The sequence below is a fragment of the Poecile atricapillus genome, chromosome 2 (assembly GCF_030490865.1).
Source record: "Poecile atricapillus isolate bPoeAtr1 chromosome 2, bPoeAtr1.hap1, whole genome shotgun sequence".
In the NCBI taxonomy this organism is placed as follows: Eukaryota; Metazoa; Chordata; class Aves; order Passeriformes; family Paridae; genus Poecile; species Poecile atricapillus.
Genome location: NC_081250.1, coordinates 32,918,183 through 32,937,139, shown reverse-complemented (window position 1 = coordinate 32,937,139; position 18,957 = coordinate 32,918,183). Strand labels below are relative to the sequence as shown.

General features: G+C 42.6%; 1 protein-coding gene across 6 annotated transcripts in view; it reads left to right on the top strand.

Moving 5' to 3' along the window:
- Positions 1-16,350: 16,350 nt before the first annotated feature.
- OSBPL3 (oxysterol binding protein like 3) overlaps positions 16,351-18,957 on the top strand; it is an 87,173-nt gene continuing 84,566 nt past the window's right edge. For 5 of the 6 annotated variants that reach the window (XM_058833008.1, XM_058833009.1, XM_058833010.1 and 2 more), the window contains exon 1: positions 16,351-16,574. The gene's annotated coding sequence lies outside the window, so the exon portion shown is untranslated. The remainder of the gene's footprint in view (positions 16,575-18,957) is intronic. The other variant, XM_058833011.1, reaches the window with a different exon arrangement.

The window sequence follows — 18,957 nt, the reverse complement described above, 5'->3', positions numbered from 1 at the left end:
GACTCAGGACACATAACACACATGTGTAGCTTGTTAGTCTTAGTTTGCTTTCCTGCTAATGGAATAAGTTATTTCCCTCTTTAGTCCCAGTTGCCATAGCTTTGTCATTGTATCCGCTCGCCCACCAACAATGACTAGGAAGGCAGACCCAAACTTCCATAGAAGCTTGAAATTTTTGCATGGCAAAAAAGAGTGTTTCCTAGCCAGGGAACATCTCCTGAATAAATGCAGTTAGCAGATGGAAGGGCCACAGCTCTGAAGTGTGTGTGTGCTTGTGTCAGCATTGGTTCTCTCTTTTGGTGCAACAATCTCTACAAATTAGAGGCAGAAGTCACTACAGAGCCAGCTCATGTAAGTAGAGCTTATCTGAAGTGTAGTGCTCAGCACCTTTTCCTACTCTTGGATTTCTGATGTGTTTAGTGTGGGTGTTCTGCAAACATGGATAGGACTTATAAAGCTGTGACCTTGAAAGTGCTGCTGCTGTGCAAGAAACCAGATTCTGTTGTACAATGCTCATGGAAAAGTCACTAGCAGTCTACAACAGAGTAATCTGCCACTTCCTTGGTCACTGGAGTTTTTTCATTTGGCAGCATGCCTAGTTCAGAGTTAGTACCAAATAGAGATTAAGTCTAGATCTGTTACCTACTTCCAAGAATACCACTTGCAATAGGTCTGATCGCTACTCCCTTTGTCAAGGTAACAGTGTCACCCTTTTGAAGTTCACTATTATATTCTTATATGACTTGAGTTTTATTGAAGTCCTAAGGCAAAACACAACAGCAATAATAAATATTTTTGTAAGCCTTCAAGGAAGTAGTGGGATACAAAAAAGTGAAAAGACTTGGGTTAATTACTGTCAGATTTCCAGGATCTATGTTACTCCTCATGTATGTGATTTGATGTAAAGCATTGTGGAATTTTGCAGGACCTGTAAAAGAAAGTGTTGTGCCTTGTCATGAAAAAAATGGCCACTGGAAAGCCTGGTGTCAGAGGGGAAACCAGAAACTTTGTATGGTTTTTTTTTTATTTTTTGTTTTCCCAATCTAGGACTGTGAAGATCTAGCAGTAAAAAGTGAAATAGAAAGTTAAATGGAAATTGCATGCCAAACTAGTGACACCATCTTTTTTCTTCCAAGAGTTCTAATACAGTCAGAGTTCTCACTGCTTTGTCTTGCTGCCCTCACTAGTAAGTTTCAGAAATTCTCTGAGAAGATAATTGTTTGCAGCTTTTATGATTGCATCACTGGAATGCTGTCAAAAGAAAATGCCTGCCTTGAGCAAGATATTGATCTGCCAAAGAAGGCGACTCTGTAATCCAGAAACTAGAGATCTCTGGCTTTTCTCAGCTCTGCTTACATGACTTAGTTGAAAACAGTGAAAAAAATGTTATGTCCACATGGACAGCTTAACATGCTCTTAAAACAAATATCTGACCTTCAGAAAGAGATGTCAAGAATTTGTTGTGGAGACAGAGGGGAGAAGCGAAGCAGATTGCTAATACAAGGCTAGTGCTTAATGTCTAGATGAGCTTAAAACTCAGGAAGACATAGGATGTCATTGCAAATCTCCAGTGCTTCACTTCGAACCACAAAAAAGACTTGGGTTTAGTCAGTCAAGAATATTCACTGTTAGATGTGAGCAATTTCTTTGAAAAATAAATATTACTATGGCTCAGCCATACACCAGTCAAGTTTTTTGCATTGTAAATAAATTATATTCCTGATAATTTAATTTTACTTGCACAGCTTTCAACAGTTTAAAGACTTCTTAACATTGATGAGTTTCCATATTAGACTTTTTTAATTTTTTAAACCAAAGAAGACCCTTCCCATGCATACATATTTAAAATACCAGCATTTTTTTGAATCAGACCAGTGTCTACTTTTCATACTGCATTACTTTGGTTCAGGTGTCTACTTTCAAGGTTAAAAGTGTCCATGTTCCTTTCCCACTGAGAGATGTGCTTTGGAGTGCTTTTGTACCTGCTGAGAAATCTTTGGAGGAAAACAGTAATTATATGACAATGTTCTTTTTTTGTCTTTTGTATTACAATAGCAAAGAAATGCACAAAAGTCACAAGATCTGACATCATCGCTAGCCCTGGAAATTCAGACTGCTTTAAATAAGACAATGTCATGGATGAGACAGAGCAAATGACAACCCACCATTGATCCAGGAACTGAACATTACTTAAAAACCAACCAGATTAGAATTTTTAACCTTCTTAATTATTTCATATACTCAGTCCTACTGTCACCTCAGTCCTCTAAGTCTCAACTTCCCTTCCTAGCAGGAACATCACTATTCAACCAGCAAGTGCATCCCCTGGTATTCACCGACACACAGCCCCCACGTCTCTAGGATCTTCCTCTATGTTCAGGACCTTTCCTCTAGCCAAGATCTCCACATTTCTTTTTGCAGGCCACCTTCTTTTTATTGAGACCACTTCTTATTGGGAACCTGTCATTTATCACCAGCTCTTCTTTACAGAATTCAAGGACCCCATTTTCCCCAGTCTCAGCAGTCGAAGCACAATGCATATGATCAGCCTTGTAACTGGTGGCTCTGTCTCATGTCTCTTCATTAATTTCAGGATTCAGGATGTACCACTTCTTTTTAATCCAGGTGTTACCAAAATTTGCTACCAGCCTGGACTAGTTGCAGTTAGTAGCTGGCTTCTAGGCTGGGCTTGATGGTCCAGAAGTTCAGCTTTAGACACTCTCCCCCATACACATACATTGAAATATCTGTTCCCTGTAGCTTTCACAATTTAAGTAATTTTTTCACCTAGGGCAGACAGGGTAGAGACTTCCTCACCCAGTGTTAGCCTGGACTAGGATTAAAGTTCTTGGGGCGAATGCTTGAGGACAAACAGATACTGAAGTGTAGTCTGGCTGGGGAAGCACTGCTGAATCCTACCTGGGTTCCACTGGAAGAAGGAGACTAGTTGGGGATAACTTGTACATTTCTATCTTCCCTGGTAGACCATGAAGGCCACCCTTAGGTTGCCAAACCAGACTCAGTAGCACAATCCTGCACATTTAGTCATGAGGGAGGTGTTAGGATGAGTTAGACTAGACAATAACAGAGTTAATAAAAACACTGGTTAAAATTGACATCAGCACATGCAAAGAGTAGACAACTCTGTATTACAAGGCTTTTCAAACTAGCATAAATTCAATGCAGTAAGTTTTAGAGTGCATCCTCATAAGAGTACAGTTATATTGCTTCCAGATCCAACTCAGCTCCCATGGAGCCCATGGGGACATCTCCACACTGTGAGCAGTTACCATGCCACCTTGTTAATTCTCTACCAGCTGACTAGGATGAGACTGTCATTATTTTGGGTTTGGATGGGTTAATACAAACTAAAACTCACTTGCCATTATTTCATACAAGCTAAAAATAAGACAAGAATTAATCTGGTGGCTAGGGTGATATTATTTTACTGGAAATCTGCTCCATATTTGCAGTATTTCAATGCAGATTTTATTAGAGACTCTTCTGCCTTTTTCATCTTCTGTATTTCCAGGAGCTAATTTCCATTTGCAAAGTTATTTCAGCTGGATCAGATAGCTAAGCTTCACTTCATTTAAAATGGCTGAAAATTATTTAAGTCTGTTCATTGTGAAAAGAGGCCCCAGAGTGTTGGGCATTCTCAACAGAAAACTATTTTTAGTCTGTTTTCTTAAGGAAGCAATGCCTGCTCGGCAAATTTGTTTGTTCATCCATCTATCAATTTAGCTCCAATAACTATGAACATCATACTGATTTCAGGCAAATTTGGCAAATCTGCAACATTCCTGCAAATTGTATTAAAACCCTGTGGTTAGGTAGAAAAAGCCTATTATTTCCTTCATAATGCAGGGAAAGGACGTGCTCAGGCACTGTTCTTTTGGGTCAGAGCAGGCTGACCTCTTCATCTTGTTATTGATTGACTAGGTGCTGAGCTTGAATTCAGCCACAGCACATCTGGCCTCTTCCCTGCCTGGTAATTAGAGGATCTGGAGTGAGGTGAAACTATTGTAGGAGAGCTGAGGGACATGTAGGTAAACTTTGCAAGATGAAGGGAAATCCATGGTTATTGAGTTGAGCGTTGTGAGAAACATGTGGAGAAACAAATCTGTAAGACAGCAAACTGCATTAGTTCTGCTGCCCATGTCATACTGTCTTCTCTTTCCCTCTGAAGTTTCTTACTCTGATTTTTATTTTTTTTTTTCCTTCCATTTATATTCAGAAATCTCACCTGAAAGATTCAGGTCTTTTCAGCTGCCAGTTTGATTATATCTGTCACTGCCATTGAGCCTACATTTCCTGAATAAAAAGACAGTCACCTTTCTGGGCACCTCCTCCCTGAGCTGCTTGGGCTCACAGAAGCCTGAACAGCACATCCATTCTTTGCCAAGCACTTTGTGTCACTTTCCTTCCTTTTATTTTTTGGGAAGCGGATACTGAATATACAACTCACATTGATACTGGGGACCTCTTATGATGAGAGTTAGGACTTGTCATGCTGGTTATGTCTGGATAATTTTCTTTTAGGTGGGAGATTTCAAGAATTGAAAGCATAGAGATTTTTAGCAAAAAGCGCTTTTCAAATTCAACCTCAAATATGGAAGTGATAGGATGGCCACCTGAGGAGGTAAGAAAGGGAAAAAAGGGAAAAATAGTAGAAGAATTGTTTAGGTGTGCACTTCAAGTATATGTGAGTCTGGAGAAGGAACAAAAAAGAGACTGCCAACATGAGGGAGTGGAAATGCAAAAAGCCACACAAAAAAGCAATGTGGGATGTTTTTGAAAAATGCCTTTAAGTTTCAAGGGCTCTGATGCAGCGTTATGTTAACTGACAGTGAGGACCAAAAGAAGGCTGCATGCTATCATATTGTTTTGTTTATTACCTTTCATTTTCATCTTAAAATGTTAATACTTCACTCATTTCTTGACAATTGCCAAACACTCAGCAGATGTCTTGGATGAACTGACAGTAGGCATTTGCATCCTGAGTACCACAAATTGATTTGACAGCTAAACTGGACAATTTAAACAAAAAAGTGGTTACAATCAAGACTGCAGTCTATCTTCTTGTCAAAAGAAACCCTGGAAAACACTGGTTTATTTGACACAAATATTCCATTCAGCCTCAGAGAAATACTTTGCTTAGAAGAAAAAATAGAAGAAAATATAGTCTAACCCTCCAGTTTTACTGTTCCTGCTTCTTCAGTGAGTAAGCATGAAGTGGGAGCCCTAACCTCCTGTCCAAAGCATTTTCTGGAAATCATGCATTTCCTGACAGTAATCAAGTTTTTTTGGTGGGGGAATACCACTAATGAAACACACTGGATTGGTAAAGATATTAAAACACTGACTCTTCTTAGGAATAGTTTAATCACTGACAAGGTCAGGGATTCATTCTTTTCCTTTTTTTTCTCCAATGAAATGAAACAATTCAATCTGCACCCTTTGGCACAGCTTATGCTGTGGTGGCCCTGTGGCATTTCCCCAAGACATGTGGACTTCCCTTACAGGAAGGAAGGGGAACTAGTTTTCGTGCATCTCTTCCAAGTGCTTCAGTTACCACTTCCCTTTTTTGAGTCTGGCCCTTGACATTTTTTGGGTCTTTTCTTGCTGAAACTATTTGGCTAGTCAGTTCATATTTGCAAACAGTCTCGAGATGACTGCACCTACACTGGCAGTTTTACTGGTGCTTTTTTTAATGGTCTTCTTGCTAGTTGTGCCTAGAGCTGTCCTTGGAGATTGCAGTTCAACCAGAGCCCACTGCACACAAGCGTGCTACAACTGACATTCCTTCCAACAAGCCTTGCCTTGAACTTTCTTTGTTGGTATCCTGATTTTGGTTGAGACAGGGTTAATTTTCTTCTTAGTAGCTGGTGCAATGCTGTGTTTTGGATTAAGTATGAGAATAATGGTGACAACACACTCAGTTGCTCAGTTGTTGCTAAGTAGTGCTTTCTCTAAACCGAGGACTTTTCAAGTTTTCCATGCTTTGCCAGTGAGGAGACACAAACAAGCCATGAGGGAGCAGCACAGCCAGCGCAGCATCCAAACTGACCAAAGGGATATTCCACACCACAGAATGTCATGCTCAGTATATAGACTGGGGCGAGCTGGCTGGGAGGGGCAATCTCTGCTCAGGGATGGGCTGGGCATCATTCGGTGGATGGTGAGTGACTGTATTGTGTATCACTGGGGTTTTTTACCCTTGAGTTTTATTTCTCTCTCACTCTATTTGTTACCTCCCGTTTCATTACTATTATTAGTAATAGTATTAGTATTATACTTGACTTTATTTCAGTTATGAAACTGTTATTACTTTAAACCACAGTTTTATCCTGTCCCAATTCTCCTCCCTGTCCCACTGGGGTGGAGGAGTGTGTGAGCGTCAGTGTGGCACTTAGTTGCTGCTAGAGTTAAACCATGACAGTTGGTATTTCATTTACAATTATATTGCTTCCAAACGTTTACAGTAGCTTTATTAGATCCATCTGGTATTCTTCATAATCCTCCTAAACTGTGCCAAACCCAAATAATTTGTATCACAAGCAAATTTTACTACCAGACCATTCATCCTTTCAGACTCTGAATACAATACAGAACAGCGGCTCCAGCCAGGGTCCTTGGGCATCCTGCTATTAACCTTTTTTCCATTTTAAGAGGCAATAATTTATTCTAGCACTTTAGAGTCTCTCTCTCAGATAGTTTCTAACTCATGATATGATTTTACCTTTCATATACGGTTCTCAAGTTCCTTTACAGCCTCTTGGAAAAAGACTTTATTGACAGTGTTTCAAGGCTCTCAATTAATTTTGTCTCTTCATCCTTCACTAGCCAGTATTTTAATACTGAAATAATGTTTACATCTTAGAAAAGAAATGCTCTTCCTGCCATTAGTAAGTGACTTCATTTTGGCTTATCAAAACCAGTGCATGGGAGGCACATTTGCTAGTTCTTTTCTCCCTACTGTTATGACTGTTTGCTTCCAGTCTATAATAGTCCTCCAGATGCCTCAGAAATACACCTCTAATTCTTTACCTCTACACTGACTAAAACTCTGTAACCTGTGCTCTCCCTAAAATCAACATGATTTCCACTTTAGAGAGTGAATATTGTGTTTTTTCATTTTCTCCTTGCAAAGTAAATGTTTGCCATAACATGTTGCCTTAACTTTTTGAGCTCAGTTTAATAGCCCATTTAATTAATTTTGTGGGATGGATTTTTGAATTCAGCTGCTTCTTATTTTAATTTTTACTAGACATTCTTATATCACCTGCTCCCACTTATGTCATGTGATTTAATTTCACCTTTTCGAAGATGTTTCCAGGAGTCTTTTGCCTCTATTACTTGTAAAAACCAAGAAAACCCTCAATTCTGTACAGGTAGTTATTTCCTGCCATTTGATTATACTAATTACTGTGAAAAGAATAGAATCTTTAGGCTGGAGAAGGCCTTTAAGATGAGCTATTAACCCAGCACTGCTAGGTTCACCTCTAAACCATGTGCCAAATTTCCACATCTCTATGTTTTTTAAATACCTCCAGGAGCGGTGATTCTACCACTTCCCTGGGCAGCCTGTTCCAATGCCTCACAACCCTTCTGATGAAGAAATTTTTTCTAATATCCAATCTAAACCTTCCCTGTACAACTTTTACTCTCATTCTGTCATTTGTTACTTGTGAGAAGAGGCTGACCCCTACCTGGCTACAGCCTCCTTTCAGGCAGTTGTAAAGAGGGATAAGGTCTACCCTGAGCCTCCTTTTCTCCAGATTAAACTCCCCCAGCTCCCTCAGTCTCTCCTGTAAGACTTATGCTCCAGACCCTTCCCCAGCTCTGCTGCCCTTCTCTGGACACCCTCCAGCACCTCCTTTCTTGTAGAAAGGAGTCCAAAACTGAGCACAGGATTTGAGGTGCGGGCTCACCAGTGCTGTGTACAGGGGACAATCCCTGCCCTGGTCCTGCTGGCCACACCATTGCTGAGCCAGGCCAGGCTGTCACTGGTCTTGGCCCCCTGGGCACGGCTGGCTCTTGTTCAGCTGCTGTCAACCAGCACTTCCAGGCCTTTTCCCCATGGCAGCTTTCCAGCCACTCTGCCCCCAGCCTGTAGCACTGTCTGGGGTTGCTGTGACCCAAGTGCAGGACTCAGCACTTCACCCTGTTCTGTCACAGCCTTGGCCTTGGCCATGTATGAGCCTGTCCTGATCCCCCTGCAGAGCCTTCCTACCCTCCTGCAGATCAACACTCCTGCCCAGCTTGGTGTCTGCAAGCTTGCTGAGAGGCAGTCCATGTCCTCACCCAGGTCATTGACAAAGATATTGAACAGGAATGGCCCCACTGCTGATCCCTGGGAGAGGATGACTGTGCATAAACAGATCTGTATCTCTGCCAAATATTTTCCTTCTTCAGTTATGAATGGAGGACTTGGTGTTTTTAAAGATTATAGTATACACTTGTTCACCCTCAGTTCCTTCAAATGTGTACAGATCAATCACCTCAACATTTTTGGTATATTTGCTGAACTTTTCAACAGGTTTGGTTTTATTTATTTATTTTTTAAGTTTTATTTAAAAATAACAGTTCATTAAGATAAAAATCTTAGCAGCTGGCAAATCTCTATCTATTTGTATTCAAAAAGAGATTTTTAGAAATGCCTGACTTTGAAACTTTATACAGGTATCTCTTTCTGACACCTCTTCTGGAGGCAGAAAAGTGGAAAGGCAGCTGCACATCCCTGTCATGGCTGAGGACACTGTTAATTGAACTTATGCTAAGTGACAGATCAGCAACTGAGTGGATTGAGGTGACTGAAGAACTGGCTATACCTGGGCTGCAGGTGAGCAAACTTCCTTTCATACCTTTTGCTCATGACCTCTGTATTTGTATTTGCCCAAGGTGGACTGTGTGGGAGGTTTGCTTTTCCTCTATTTTACTTTGTCAGCCAGTTGTGTCAAAGTGTGGCAGTAATGCCATAAATACTCTTCTCCTCTTTCTCAGCAATCACCTTTGAGCTCAATTAAAAGCTCTCATTGCTCTATCATTGTCAAAACTTTCTTAACCATGGGGACCCATTCGCAGCAGTAAACCCTTAGAAAAACAGCATGGATGAAAGGATGCATTGAGCAATAACCTGTGTGGCCCATCTTGCCTCAATTATCACGAGGCAATAGTCAGGGGGAGTACTTGTCTTCCCACAGCTGCCTGGATTCTCATCAATATCTTGAGATGCAAGGGAATATCACAGACACTTAACATTTTGATCCATTAGATGAGGCATCTGACACAAAACTCATTGAACTTAAAGGATGATTTTTCCACTGATTTCAACAACTCTGATGCTGCTGCCTGGAATGTTACTTCAAACAAAGCAGAAGATTTGATTCCTTGTATGTTCCTTCTGCCTGGAACCATTGCTGACCTCTGGCAAATAAAAAAAAAAACAGTCTGCCTGGACTTATTGACTTGTTTCGTGTGGAGCCAGTGTTATGATGTCTGGGAAGACATATTTTTCTGTCAAGTAAGTTCTACTAGCAGCAGTGAAAGTGGGAAGAAAGCTTACTAGTATGCATCTGAACTGTTTTGAAACTCAGGCCATGACACTAATGGTTGCAGTACAGAAAGAGGAGATGCTGTATCCCAGCAGAACTCAACCCACCTAGCTTAGTTTTTCCCCCAGCTAACAGTAACTTGGCAGTCAGACTGAACAGTTTTCCTGATGGAAATTTCCTGATGCGAAATGAGCAGTTCATTCACAGCAGCAACAGGCATGCTTTCTACAGTCATCTGGTGAAATTCTTACCCATGAACATGTGTCTAACAGCTGTGACAGTGGATAGTTTTGCTACATTAAATGTTATTAAGGTGCAGGTCTGGGGGGGTTGTGCTTGTTTTAGCTGGGGTAGTGCTAATTTTCTTCACAGTAGCTAGATTTGGGCTGACTTTTGAATTTTTGCTGAATACAGTGATGATGATTTGTTTCTGATATTGCTGAGCAGGGTTTGCACAGAGCCAAGGCCTTTTCTGCTTTTCATACTGTAGTGCTGGTGAGGCTGGGGGTGCATGAGAGGCTGTGAGGAGACACAGCCAGGACAGGTGACCCCAACTGAGCAAAGGGATGTTCCAGACCATGGCACATCATGCTCTGCATATAAAGTGTGGGGAAGAAGCAGGAAGAGGGGGACATTTGGAGTTTGTCTTCTGAAGTATGTGTTAGGCATGATGAGGCTCTGATCTCCTGGGGATGGCTGAACACCTGTCTGCCTCTGTGATGCAGTGAATTAATCCTTTGTTTTCCTTTGCTTGTGTGTGCAGCTTTTGCCTTGCCTATTAAACTGTTTAAATCTCAACCCAAGTGTTTTCTGTCCTTTATCCTTCTGATTCTCTCCCTGATCTCACTGGTGGGGCAGTGAAGGAATGACTGCTTGGGGCTTGGCCGCTGGCTGGGGTTAAACCACCACAGTGTGAGAAGTATCAGTAGGCACAAATGGGATGTAACTATGCCCAGTCTGAGAACTAGGAGACTGTCTGATCACTGGAGCAGGAAGGCTTTGGAACAGCTCTTTGGTTGGAGGCCAGAAGCCTAACTTTCAAGTGAGTATGAGGAGAACTGGTTCTCTGTTCCTCTATTTTGACGCCAGCCAGGAGTAACTGTTGGCTAAGTTCAATGTCTGTAGCTGGACTTGCACACATTGTCAGAGTCATGCTTGTTACTGCCATTATTGACACTTGCTGAGTATCACATGCACTCAAATGAAGTACTAGCAATTTCAAGGAGTTCACACAATGGAAAACTTTGTTCATGCTGGCAGGAAATGTACCTTGTAGTTCCAATTTACAAGGTTCAAGCAATATAATTTATTTTCCTTTGAAGTGGAATGCAAAGGTATCTATCCCATAATTCAGTGTTTTATCTTACCTTCTGTGTTCATGGTCCCAAAAGAATGAAGTAACAGCATCAGCAGTTTTTTGCATTAGTGTCTCCACATATTTTTCTGTTGTATGTATTCAAAGGAAAGGAGCAGCAAAGTTAGTACTAGTAAGAGAAACTGGGATCCTACTTCTAGAGCAGAAAGCGTGACAGTCATCAAAGATTAAAGAATCTGTGTGCAGATCCTCTGAGGAAAGAACAGGGACCTAACCTCTGGATTTGAAGGGCTCCATGCTGTGTGTGATACTTGAAGGAGAAAGAATAGCACAATACGTATGCCTGGGGCTCACCCAGAGCCCAGGGAAGTAATAGAAACTCTGTTTGCAATGGACAACATTTAAAGTCTTCCATCTGCTTTTAGGTGAGACTCTAAAAAGTCGAAGGACACATGGGTGTGGAATACCTCTGCTAATCCTTTGTGCCCCACAGGAGGTTTCTGTCTCTCCTACTCCAGGCAGAACCCCTCACTAGCAATCTGAATGACCAGACCTGCATCAGTAGGGAGGGAATACCTGGCCCGTAGTGCACTGAATTCCACTGTTGCCCGATAACTGTATTGCCCTCTGCCAGCTGAACGGTGTCTGGCTGCCAGATTCTGCAGAAACCTGTATCACATCTCTGTAAACATGCTTTCTGAATATGGTAAACCTCCATGTACTCTGATGTTTTCTGCCTTAAGTAATACAAAAAATAATGGGACTAATTTTTTTTTTTTCCATCTGACTGCCTTCTAGATAAATACTAAAACCCCAGAACACTGGGACAAATGAGTAATAGTCACCAATGAGGGGGAGGAGGATAAATGTTATAAAACAGCATCTGGTATGTATGAAACCAGCACAAGACTGAGAAATCCAGAATCTCCAATTGCCAGTTTGTTTAACTTCTCTCCTTAAGGGAAAATGCTACTATAAAAAAAAAAAAAAATCAGAATAACTTTCTCTTGAAAACCTTGAAATTTCCTCTCATTTCCAAGGCAGTATTAAGTTACTGCTTGAAAAATGTTCTTGTCTGTGTGAAGAAGATATTCAGTGATTCTTAAATCCCTGTTTCTCTTGAGGTCTCAATGTTAATTTTACTCATCCACCACACAGTGACCACTTGACATTCGAAATTGGCTCTCAAATGCAATAAGCCTGGGAGCCAGACCAAATGCAAGTGGGCCCTCACAGTTTCCTTGGAGCTAAGTAAAATAGACAAATAAAACTTAAATCAACAGCAAGGAAAGTACTTTTAATACTCATGATGAATGTTACTATTTGGAATTCAGTGATTGCCAAGTCCACAGATCCTACTGTGGCAAGTAATGCACAAACACACACACTCACAAAAGACAGGGTTCTTCAGAGTCTGTGTTTTTGGCTTTTGGTTCTTTTTTAAGCGACATATGTTACATGCCTTCTCTATTTCTTTGGTGTATACTGGTGCCTTCTGGGACAGATCAGTAGTGCTGTGGAAAGAGGCTGTGAAGCCACATTATGTTGTCGTGTTATATATGTCATGTCATGTTGTGTATATCATGTTGTTATGCAGGTATACACTGTGCATGGCCATGACAGCCACAGTAAATCTGTGCATCTTTTTAATATTTGCTGCCTGGTTCATCCTAACCAGCTTTGTAAATTTTAGACCAGGTCAAACTTATTTTGACCATTTGGCACAGGAACTCTCTTCCTGAGTGCCCAGCTGGTGGATATTCCTTCCTTTTTAGTTTTTCACCTTCCCATTTTGACTTACTTCTGGCCACACACACGCTTTGCCAGCATGGAAAGACTACAAGCCTCCCTGCTCTCTCTCTCTGCCCTCATAAGTAAACAACAAACAGTTTAGCAGTTTGGAAGAAGGAAAAGAGTAAAGGATGCTGTGACATCAGGTCTGCTTTCCCCCACAGCTCTGATCACGAAACAAATTATAAGGCACAATCAAGATTGCTGAAAGTACTGCAAAAATGAATGAATATTGCAGCACATATGATATGCCCTAATTCAGAGGTATCCAGAAGGGCTCTGAAGGGAATTTAACAAGGCTAATTCTAGCTGGGACGCCAGGCAAGTCATGAAGGACCCTGTAACTACGGTCATGTGAAAATAGGCCTGGGCAGCCTAGGGAGATAGGCAAACATCTAGAAGTACCAGCAAGAAAGACACGTGAAAGGTGGTGCCAATAGCTTCCATAATAGCAGCCAGTAAGCGCAACAGGACAACAGCAATGTTTGCCAAAGCACTGTTAATGGGATAGAGGCTCCTCATTGGTGACAAAGAATAACATAGAGGGTACTGGCATAAAGACAGAAATTACATCGTGGGGAGGGCTGGTGGAAGGAAGAAAGCTCTCAAGGACAGATTTATTTTTGTGCATGAAGAAAGATGTTTCTGAATTTCAAGACAGATAACTCCTGCCTAGGACTGAAGATATATATGCATAGTCATCAGAAGAATTAGACAGATGAATCCAATTACTTTGCAATGTGTACAACTCTTCTGCTGCTCACACCTCAGTCACATGAATACTGATAAATATATCCATCTGCTATAAATGTAGAAGCTCTTTGCAAAGCTAATTTGTCAGTTGCTCAGCTCAAAGCACAGGACAAAACTTGTTTCTCTTAATGAACCTTTCTCTTTGTGGTGGAAAGATACATGGGATACATTCCAGGTACATCATACATGGAATGGAATGGAAGCTGACTCACTCACCAGACTATGATTGCTTAAACATGAAACATCATTGCTTGTCTTTGAGTTCAATAGGGATGCAATCATTATTTTTACCTAATAATTAAAGGAAAAAAGATCAAGCTAGAAATCAAAAGACAATCCCTTTCATTGCACCACTGGAAACATTATTATGAACTGCCTTTGCAAAGCCACAGCAAAGATCAAGCTAAAAGAACACACATTTTGGTATAGTTTTAATCTAGACCATGTAATTTAATTCTGAATTATAAAAAATCAAAGGGAAACTAAATTTTAAAAAAATACCTGTTGGATTATGCAGAGTGGAGTTCCTCTTCTTAATAGCTCTGAAAATATTACTGTGTTGTGAAGCTCCATCAATCAGAACAGAAAACCCAAAGAGCAAGGATAAATCGAAGGTTAAGTGCATGTTGCTGAGGAACACCCTGACCACCTTCCTTTTATGATTATAAACCGGATGAGTTTGTGTTGATGGATCTATTAAGAACAAAAAGCAGCAATCTATATTTACACAGCGGCTTTCTGCCCATGCATTTATCCCAGTGTGTACAACCACATTGTATTTTGCCATCTCAGTTAAAAAACTGTCACTATTTCTCTGTGTGATGCTTTTCTAACAGAAAGAATGATCTTATTCTCAAAAGGCTGGTTAGTACTTTATTTCTAAACTTTCCCTTAGCACAGAAAAACAGAGCACTCCAATTTTTTTTTTGTTCTTTCTTTTTGACAGAAGTGAAGAACAAAAGGAAAGGAAAGGAAACAAAGCCCTAAATCCATAAGATCAAACTCCTTCCTGATGTAACCCCAGTGAAATAATGTAATACCGCCCATGGATGCACCCAGTCCACTTTTTTTTTTTTTACACAGGAACCATAGAAGTCCTAAATATTTCAGGAATCTCAGATAGGGCAATGTCTATACAGCAGAACTCAAGATGGAGATTTTGGTCTGGAAGAGAATTTTATTCTTGCAGTTTGACTTTTTTTTTTTTTTTTTTTGGCAGGGCCTGGAGGTTGTATGTCTTCAGGGAGACACATGGTTGCATTCTAAATTAAGAGGTGGTCTGAGTTTGGTCTCAGTGGAAGTTGGAACAGGCCACACATGCATGGGAAATATGCTGTTACGTAACAATCTGCTGTTATATCATGGGAACACTAGAAAGGTGTAGCATCAACATATTCCAGGAGTCTAATTTTTCCTTAACTGATTTGATGCTGCAGGCTGTTTGGTGCCTCTAGTTCAAAAATTGTGCTCTTTAAAATTACAGGGGTTGCTAATTTTGTCCTAAAACCTGGATTTATAAAATCAAACCTTTATAAAATCTGAAACCCAAGGAATTGCTACGTTACTGTTAAATTACTTGTTTGCAGACTGACATATACCCTCTGGCAATGTCTGAATTCTCGTACAGCAGGGACTTGGAGCTACATTAAACAACACAAGGGAAACTAAAACTACTTTTGTTGCTTTTCGATGACTTTGATGCTTGATGCTGACTAAAGAGTCGTTGCTTGAGCTTTCATTGTGTTGGCAGCACCTCCTTAAGCTATCATCAGGCTGTATAGCTGCGGTCAACAGCAGAGGCGTCAGAAGATCTCTCTGCTGCAGCATCACACAGGCCAGCTCTGAAAGCAGCTTTCAGGGGGTTTGGGTCACTCTGCTGCTGATGGTTTGGGAAGCCTACAATGGATAGCGTTCTTACTAAAAGTGATACTCTGTGCCCTCTCTCACGCCCTTACAAGATTTTGTTCAAGATGTTATGTACTATTCTGACCCTGGGTTATACACTACCTCAAGTTCCAATCTGTGAATACCATTCTTAACTTTTGGGATGTCACTTAAGCTTGCTCTTCCAAATGCTTCTGCTCCTTTTTAATGCTGTATGAATAGTATACATGAAAAAAAAGGTTTCTATTTCCCTCCAGTCGAGAAAAGCACCGAGTTCTGAATGGAATTGGGAAGCAGTTGATGAGATTTGGACATGTGAGTCTGAGTAAAGAAACCGGGGTGGCTCTTTCCGCCCCCCTCCGTTTCTCCTAAGAGTGGATTAAATCGCACTCTTTAAGTAAAGACAGTGTGAATGGTGTGCCAGGTCACATCCCGTCTACCTCCTCGCAAGCCGTAACAATTTCTGAAAGATTTAGCGTACACACTCAGGGTTCATGGAAGACGTCCAGCGCTCTTCTAACGGCTTGGATCTAATTAGTCATTCAAGTTGTTTATTTTTAAATAAGGTACAGAGGAATGCGATAATTTTAGGATGCCGGTGCGGGGTGGGGGAAGGCGGGGAGGGGTGGTTCTTCCACGGAGGAGCTCTTGCCGAGGCGGATGGCGAGGTCGGGAGCGGGAAGCGCTCCCCGTGAGCGGGAAGTGATGCCCGCAGGCTGCTGTGGATGCGGCCATCCCCCGACAAACCCTCGCTCGCACTCGGGAAGCCGCGCCCTCGGGACCAGGCAGCTCAGGGATCCATCATTCCCGAGGCTCCCTCAGGGCCGCTGCGGGATTAGCTCCGCGCCCGCCCTGCCCCGCCCTGCCCCGGCTGCTTAAGGCGGGCTCGGGGGCTCAGCTCCGGCTTAGCGGGGGCTCCTGTCCCCGCGTCCCCTCGGGGACCGCTCCCCACCTGTCCGGGGCGCTGCCCGTGACGTCATGGAAACACCCCTTCCCCCGCCCCGCCGCCCGGGAAGGCGGGCGGCAGCTCCGGGCGGGGCGGCCGAGGCTCCTCCCGCCCGGCGCGGCCGTCAGTCGAGCGCGGCGGTCCCGCCGCCCGTCCCGCTCCTGGGCGCTCCCCGGCAGCCGGAGCTGAGCGCTCAGCCCGGACCGGCTCTTCATGCCGGCTGCTGTCGCTCCTGCCAGGCTCCTTCCTCCCTCCCTCCTTCCTGTGGGGCGCCGCAGCCCGGGGGCCATGGCGGGGGCTCCCGGCGGGCCGTAGGTGCGGAGCTCAGGTGGGTGTCCGCCGTACGGATGGGACGGGACGGGGCGCAGCCCGGCGGGGCTGGCGGCGGCGGCCGCTCCCCTCGCTGGAGCGCCGCGGGACGAGGCGGGGCGGGGGGCGGCAGCCGGCGAACTCGGCACGTGAGAAAAGTGGCGTTCTGGCGCCCAGAGAGCGCCTTTCTCGCCCGAGCGGCAGCGAGAGCGCCCAGGGCTGTCGGCCGGGACGCGGGCGGGCGGCTGCTGCCGGTGCCGCGCCTCATCCCCCCTGCCCCGCCGAGCCACCTCCAGCCTCCTCCTGCGGCCCTGGGGCTCTCCGGCCGCGCTGTCACAGCCCCACGCGGCTGTTCTGGAGCGCAAGCCAACTTAGTCACCTTCCCTGTTCCGGAGAGGTGCTGCTGAGGGGTTTGTTTGAGTGCTGGTGCTCGCCATGTGGCGCCGGGACGGAGCAAATTCCAGGTGAGCTGGGACGCGGCGGGCAGCCGCTGCCCCGGGGGTGGGCTGCAGCAGCTCTCCCCGCGGCTGCGGGCTCCGGGGAATCGCCCGGCAGCCGGCTGGCTGTCAAATGGAACTTCAGAAATCTTGGGTGTGTTTGCAAACCTATCGATCTGTGCTCAATCTGTGGTTCTCTGCGCTCATATAAAGTATCGAATTTTAAATTTTATTATTTTATTACTTATTTATAATTTTATTATATTATTATATATTTTATTATTTATTTTATTATTTTTATTTCTTGCCTTTATCTTAAATAGGTTAATTAAATCCAGATTGTTTCCAGGTTGATTTAATTTCCGTTTGAGGACCAATTAAGCAATATGAGCTTTTAAATAGTCCATTATTTGAAAACTGTTTGGTGTGAAGTTCAGTGACAGTGAAGTACTCTTCGTTGAGAGTGGTGGTTTTTTTTTACTAGGAGAATATCTAGAAGAGCTGGAGGATAGGGCGTTTAATAAACGTAAGGTAATTTTCTGCCTTATATTTTTGTCCTAGGCCGCTAATGATGATAACAATGTTCTTCTGTCTCTGTTTTCATGAGAAGGGACAAAGGGAACAGTTGCTTCATCCCTTGACTTTCATCGATTAATCATAGAGTTCAGGGTGTTTCACTCATAGAGTTCAGAGTGTCTCACTCTACTTAATTTCAACACAGCTTGTAAGTCCGGTTTGGGTATTTAAAGCCTGAGTTTTCATGAACATTTTATATAAAGCCGTGGGTAGCGACAGTTTTAATTTCCATGAGCTTTGTTTTGTTATTGTTTAAAATGTTTTTTTTAAAAGATATCTTTAAATATTACTTCCCAGTCTGCACTCCCAACAGATTAAGCTAACTAGTTTTCCATTGTGGCTCCCATCCATTTTCAAAGGAACAGCATTCACAAGTCTCGACTTTTCTTTCTCTTTGCTCTTATATTGCCTTCCCCACACGTTGCACTAGGCCCACTTGTGTCCTCTCTTTTATAATTTTATATACTATCTGGGTTTGCATGCAAGAAAGGTGACAGGGGACTTTTAGATGTTGGAGATGCTCTCTGTGTGTGCACTGAACAGTTGTGGTTGTGCTGAAATTATTAGTGTGTTCACCAAGGACAGGAAGTGATGGTAAGACTCAGCTGGAGTCTGCCTGTTGCAACACTCTATGTGTGGCTAACTCATTCACTGTTGCAAATGTAAATATTCTGTATTTTACTCAAAACCTTATCTGTTTTTTTTAAGTAGATGTGTGTACATTGTTGTAAAAAATTGGGTCTTGTTCAAACCACATTTATTATAAATACATGCATGTCAGCTTAATTCCTGCATTTGTTGCATTCTCTATGTCTTGTTACATACCGAGGAGAAAATAGAGTCAATTGTGGCATTTCCCAGACCTTATGGTTTCTAATTGCAAAACTGAGTTTTCAGTTTCTACAAATGGTGCTCTTAGCTACCAAATGAAAAAAGGCTCTCTATAGAAAAGTTAATTCATATCTAAGGTGCTGATATGCTTTAGGTTTAAGTTGGATTTGCTGCAAAGTGTATTTCAGAACCATGCAGTGAAGAACGAGGCAGCAGAATGAGTATGTTACTGTGCATGAGGTACTTTTACATGTCAGAAGCAGTGTAGTATCTGTAGCAGCATATTTTGATCTCATTAAATTTAATCTACTTTAGAACAGTTAAGATTTGATTTACCAAAGTAGCAAAGTTTTGCTGGTAAAAGGCTGGGGTATGGATACTGTGATACACCACTACCAAAGAAACTTCTAGGAGAATCTAATTGCTCTTTTTCTGTATCAAGTTTCAGATAATAGGATGCAGCTACACTGGGATCTGACAAACAACTCTCTGGACCGGGACTAATATGTTACCAAATTTACCCTGCTCTGCTCTTTGAGATGCTGGATTTGCATGTCT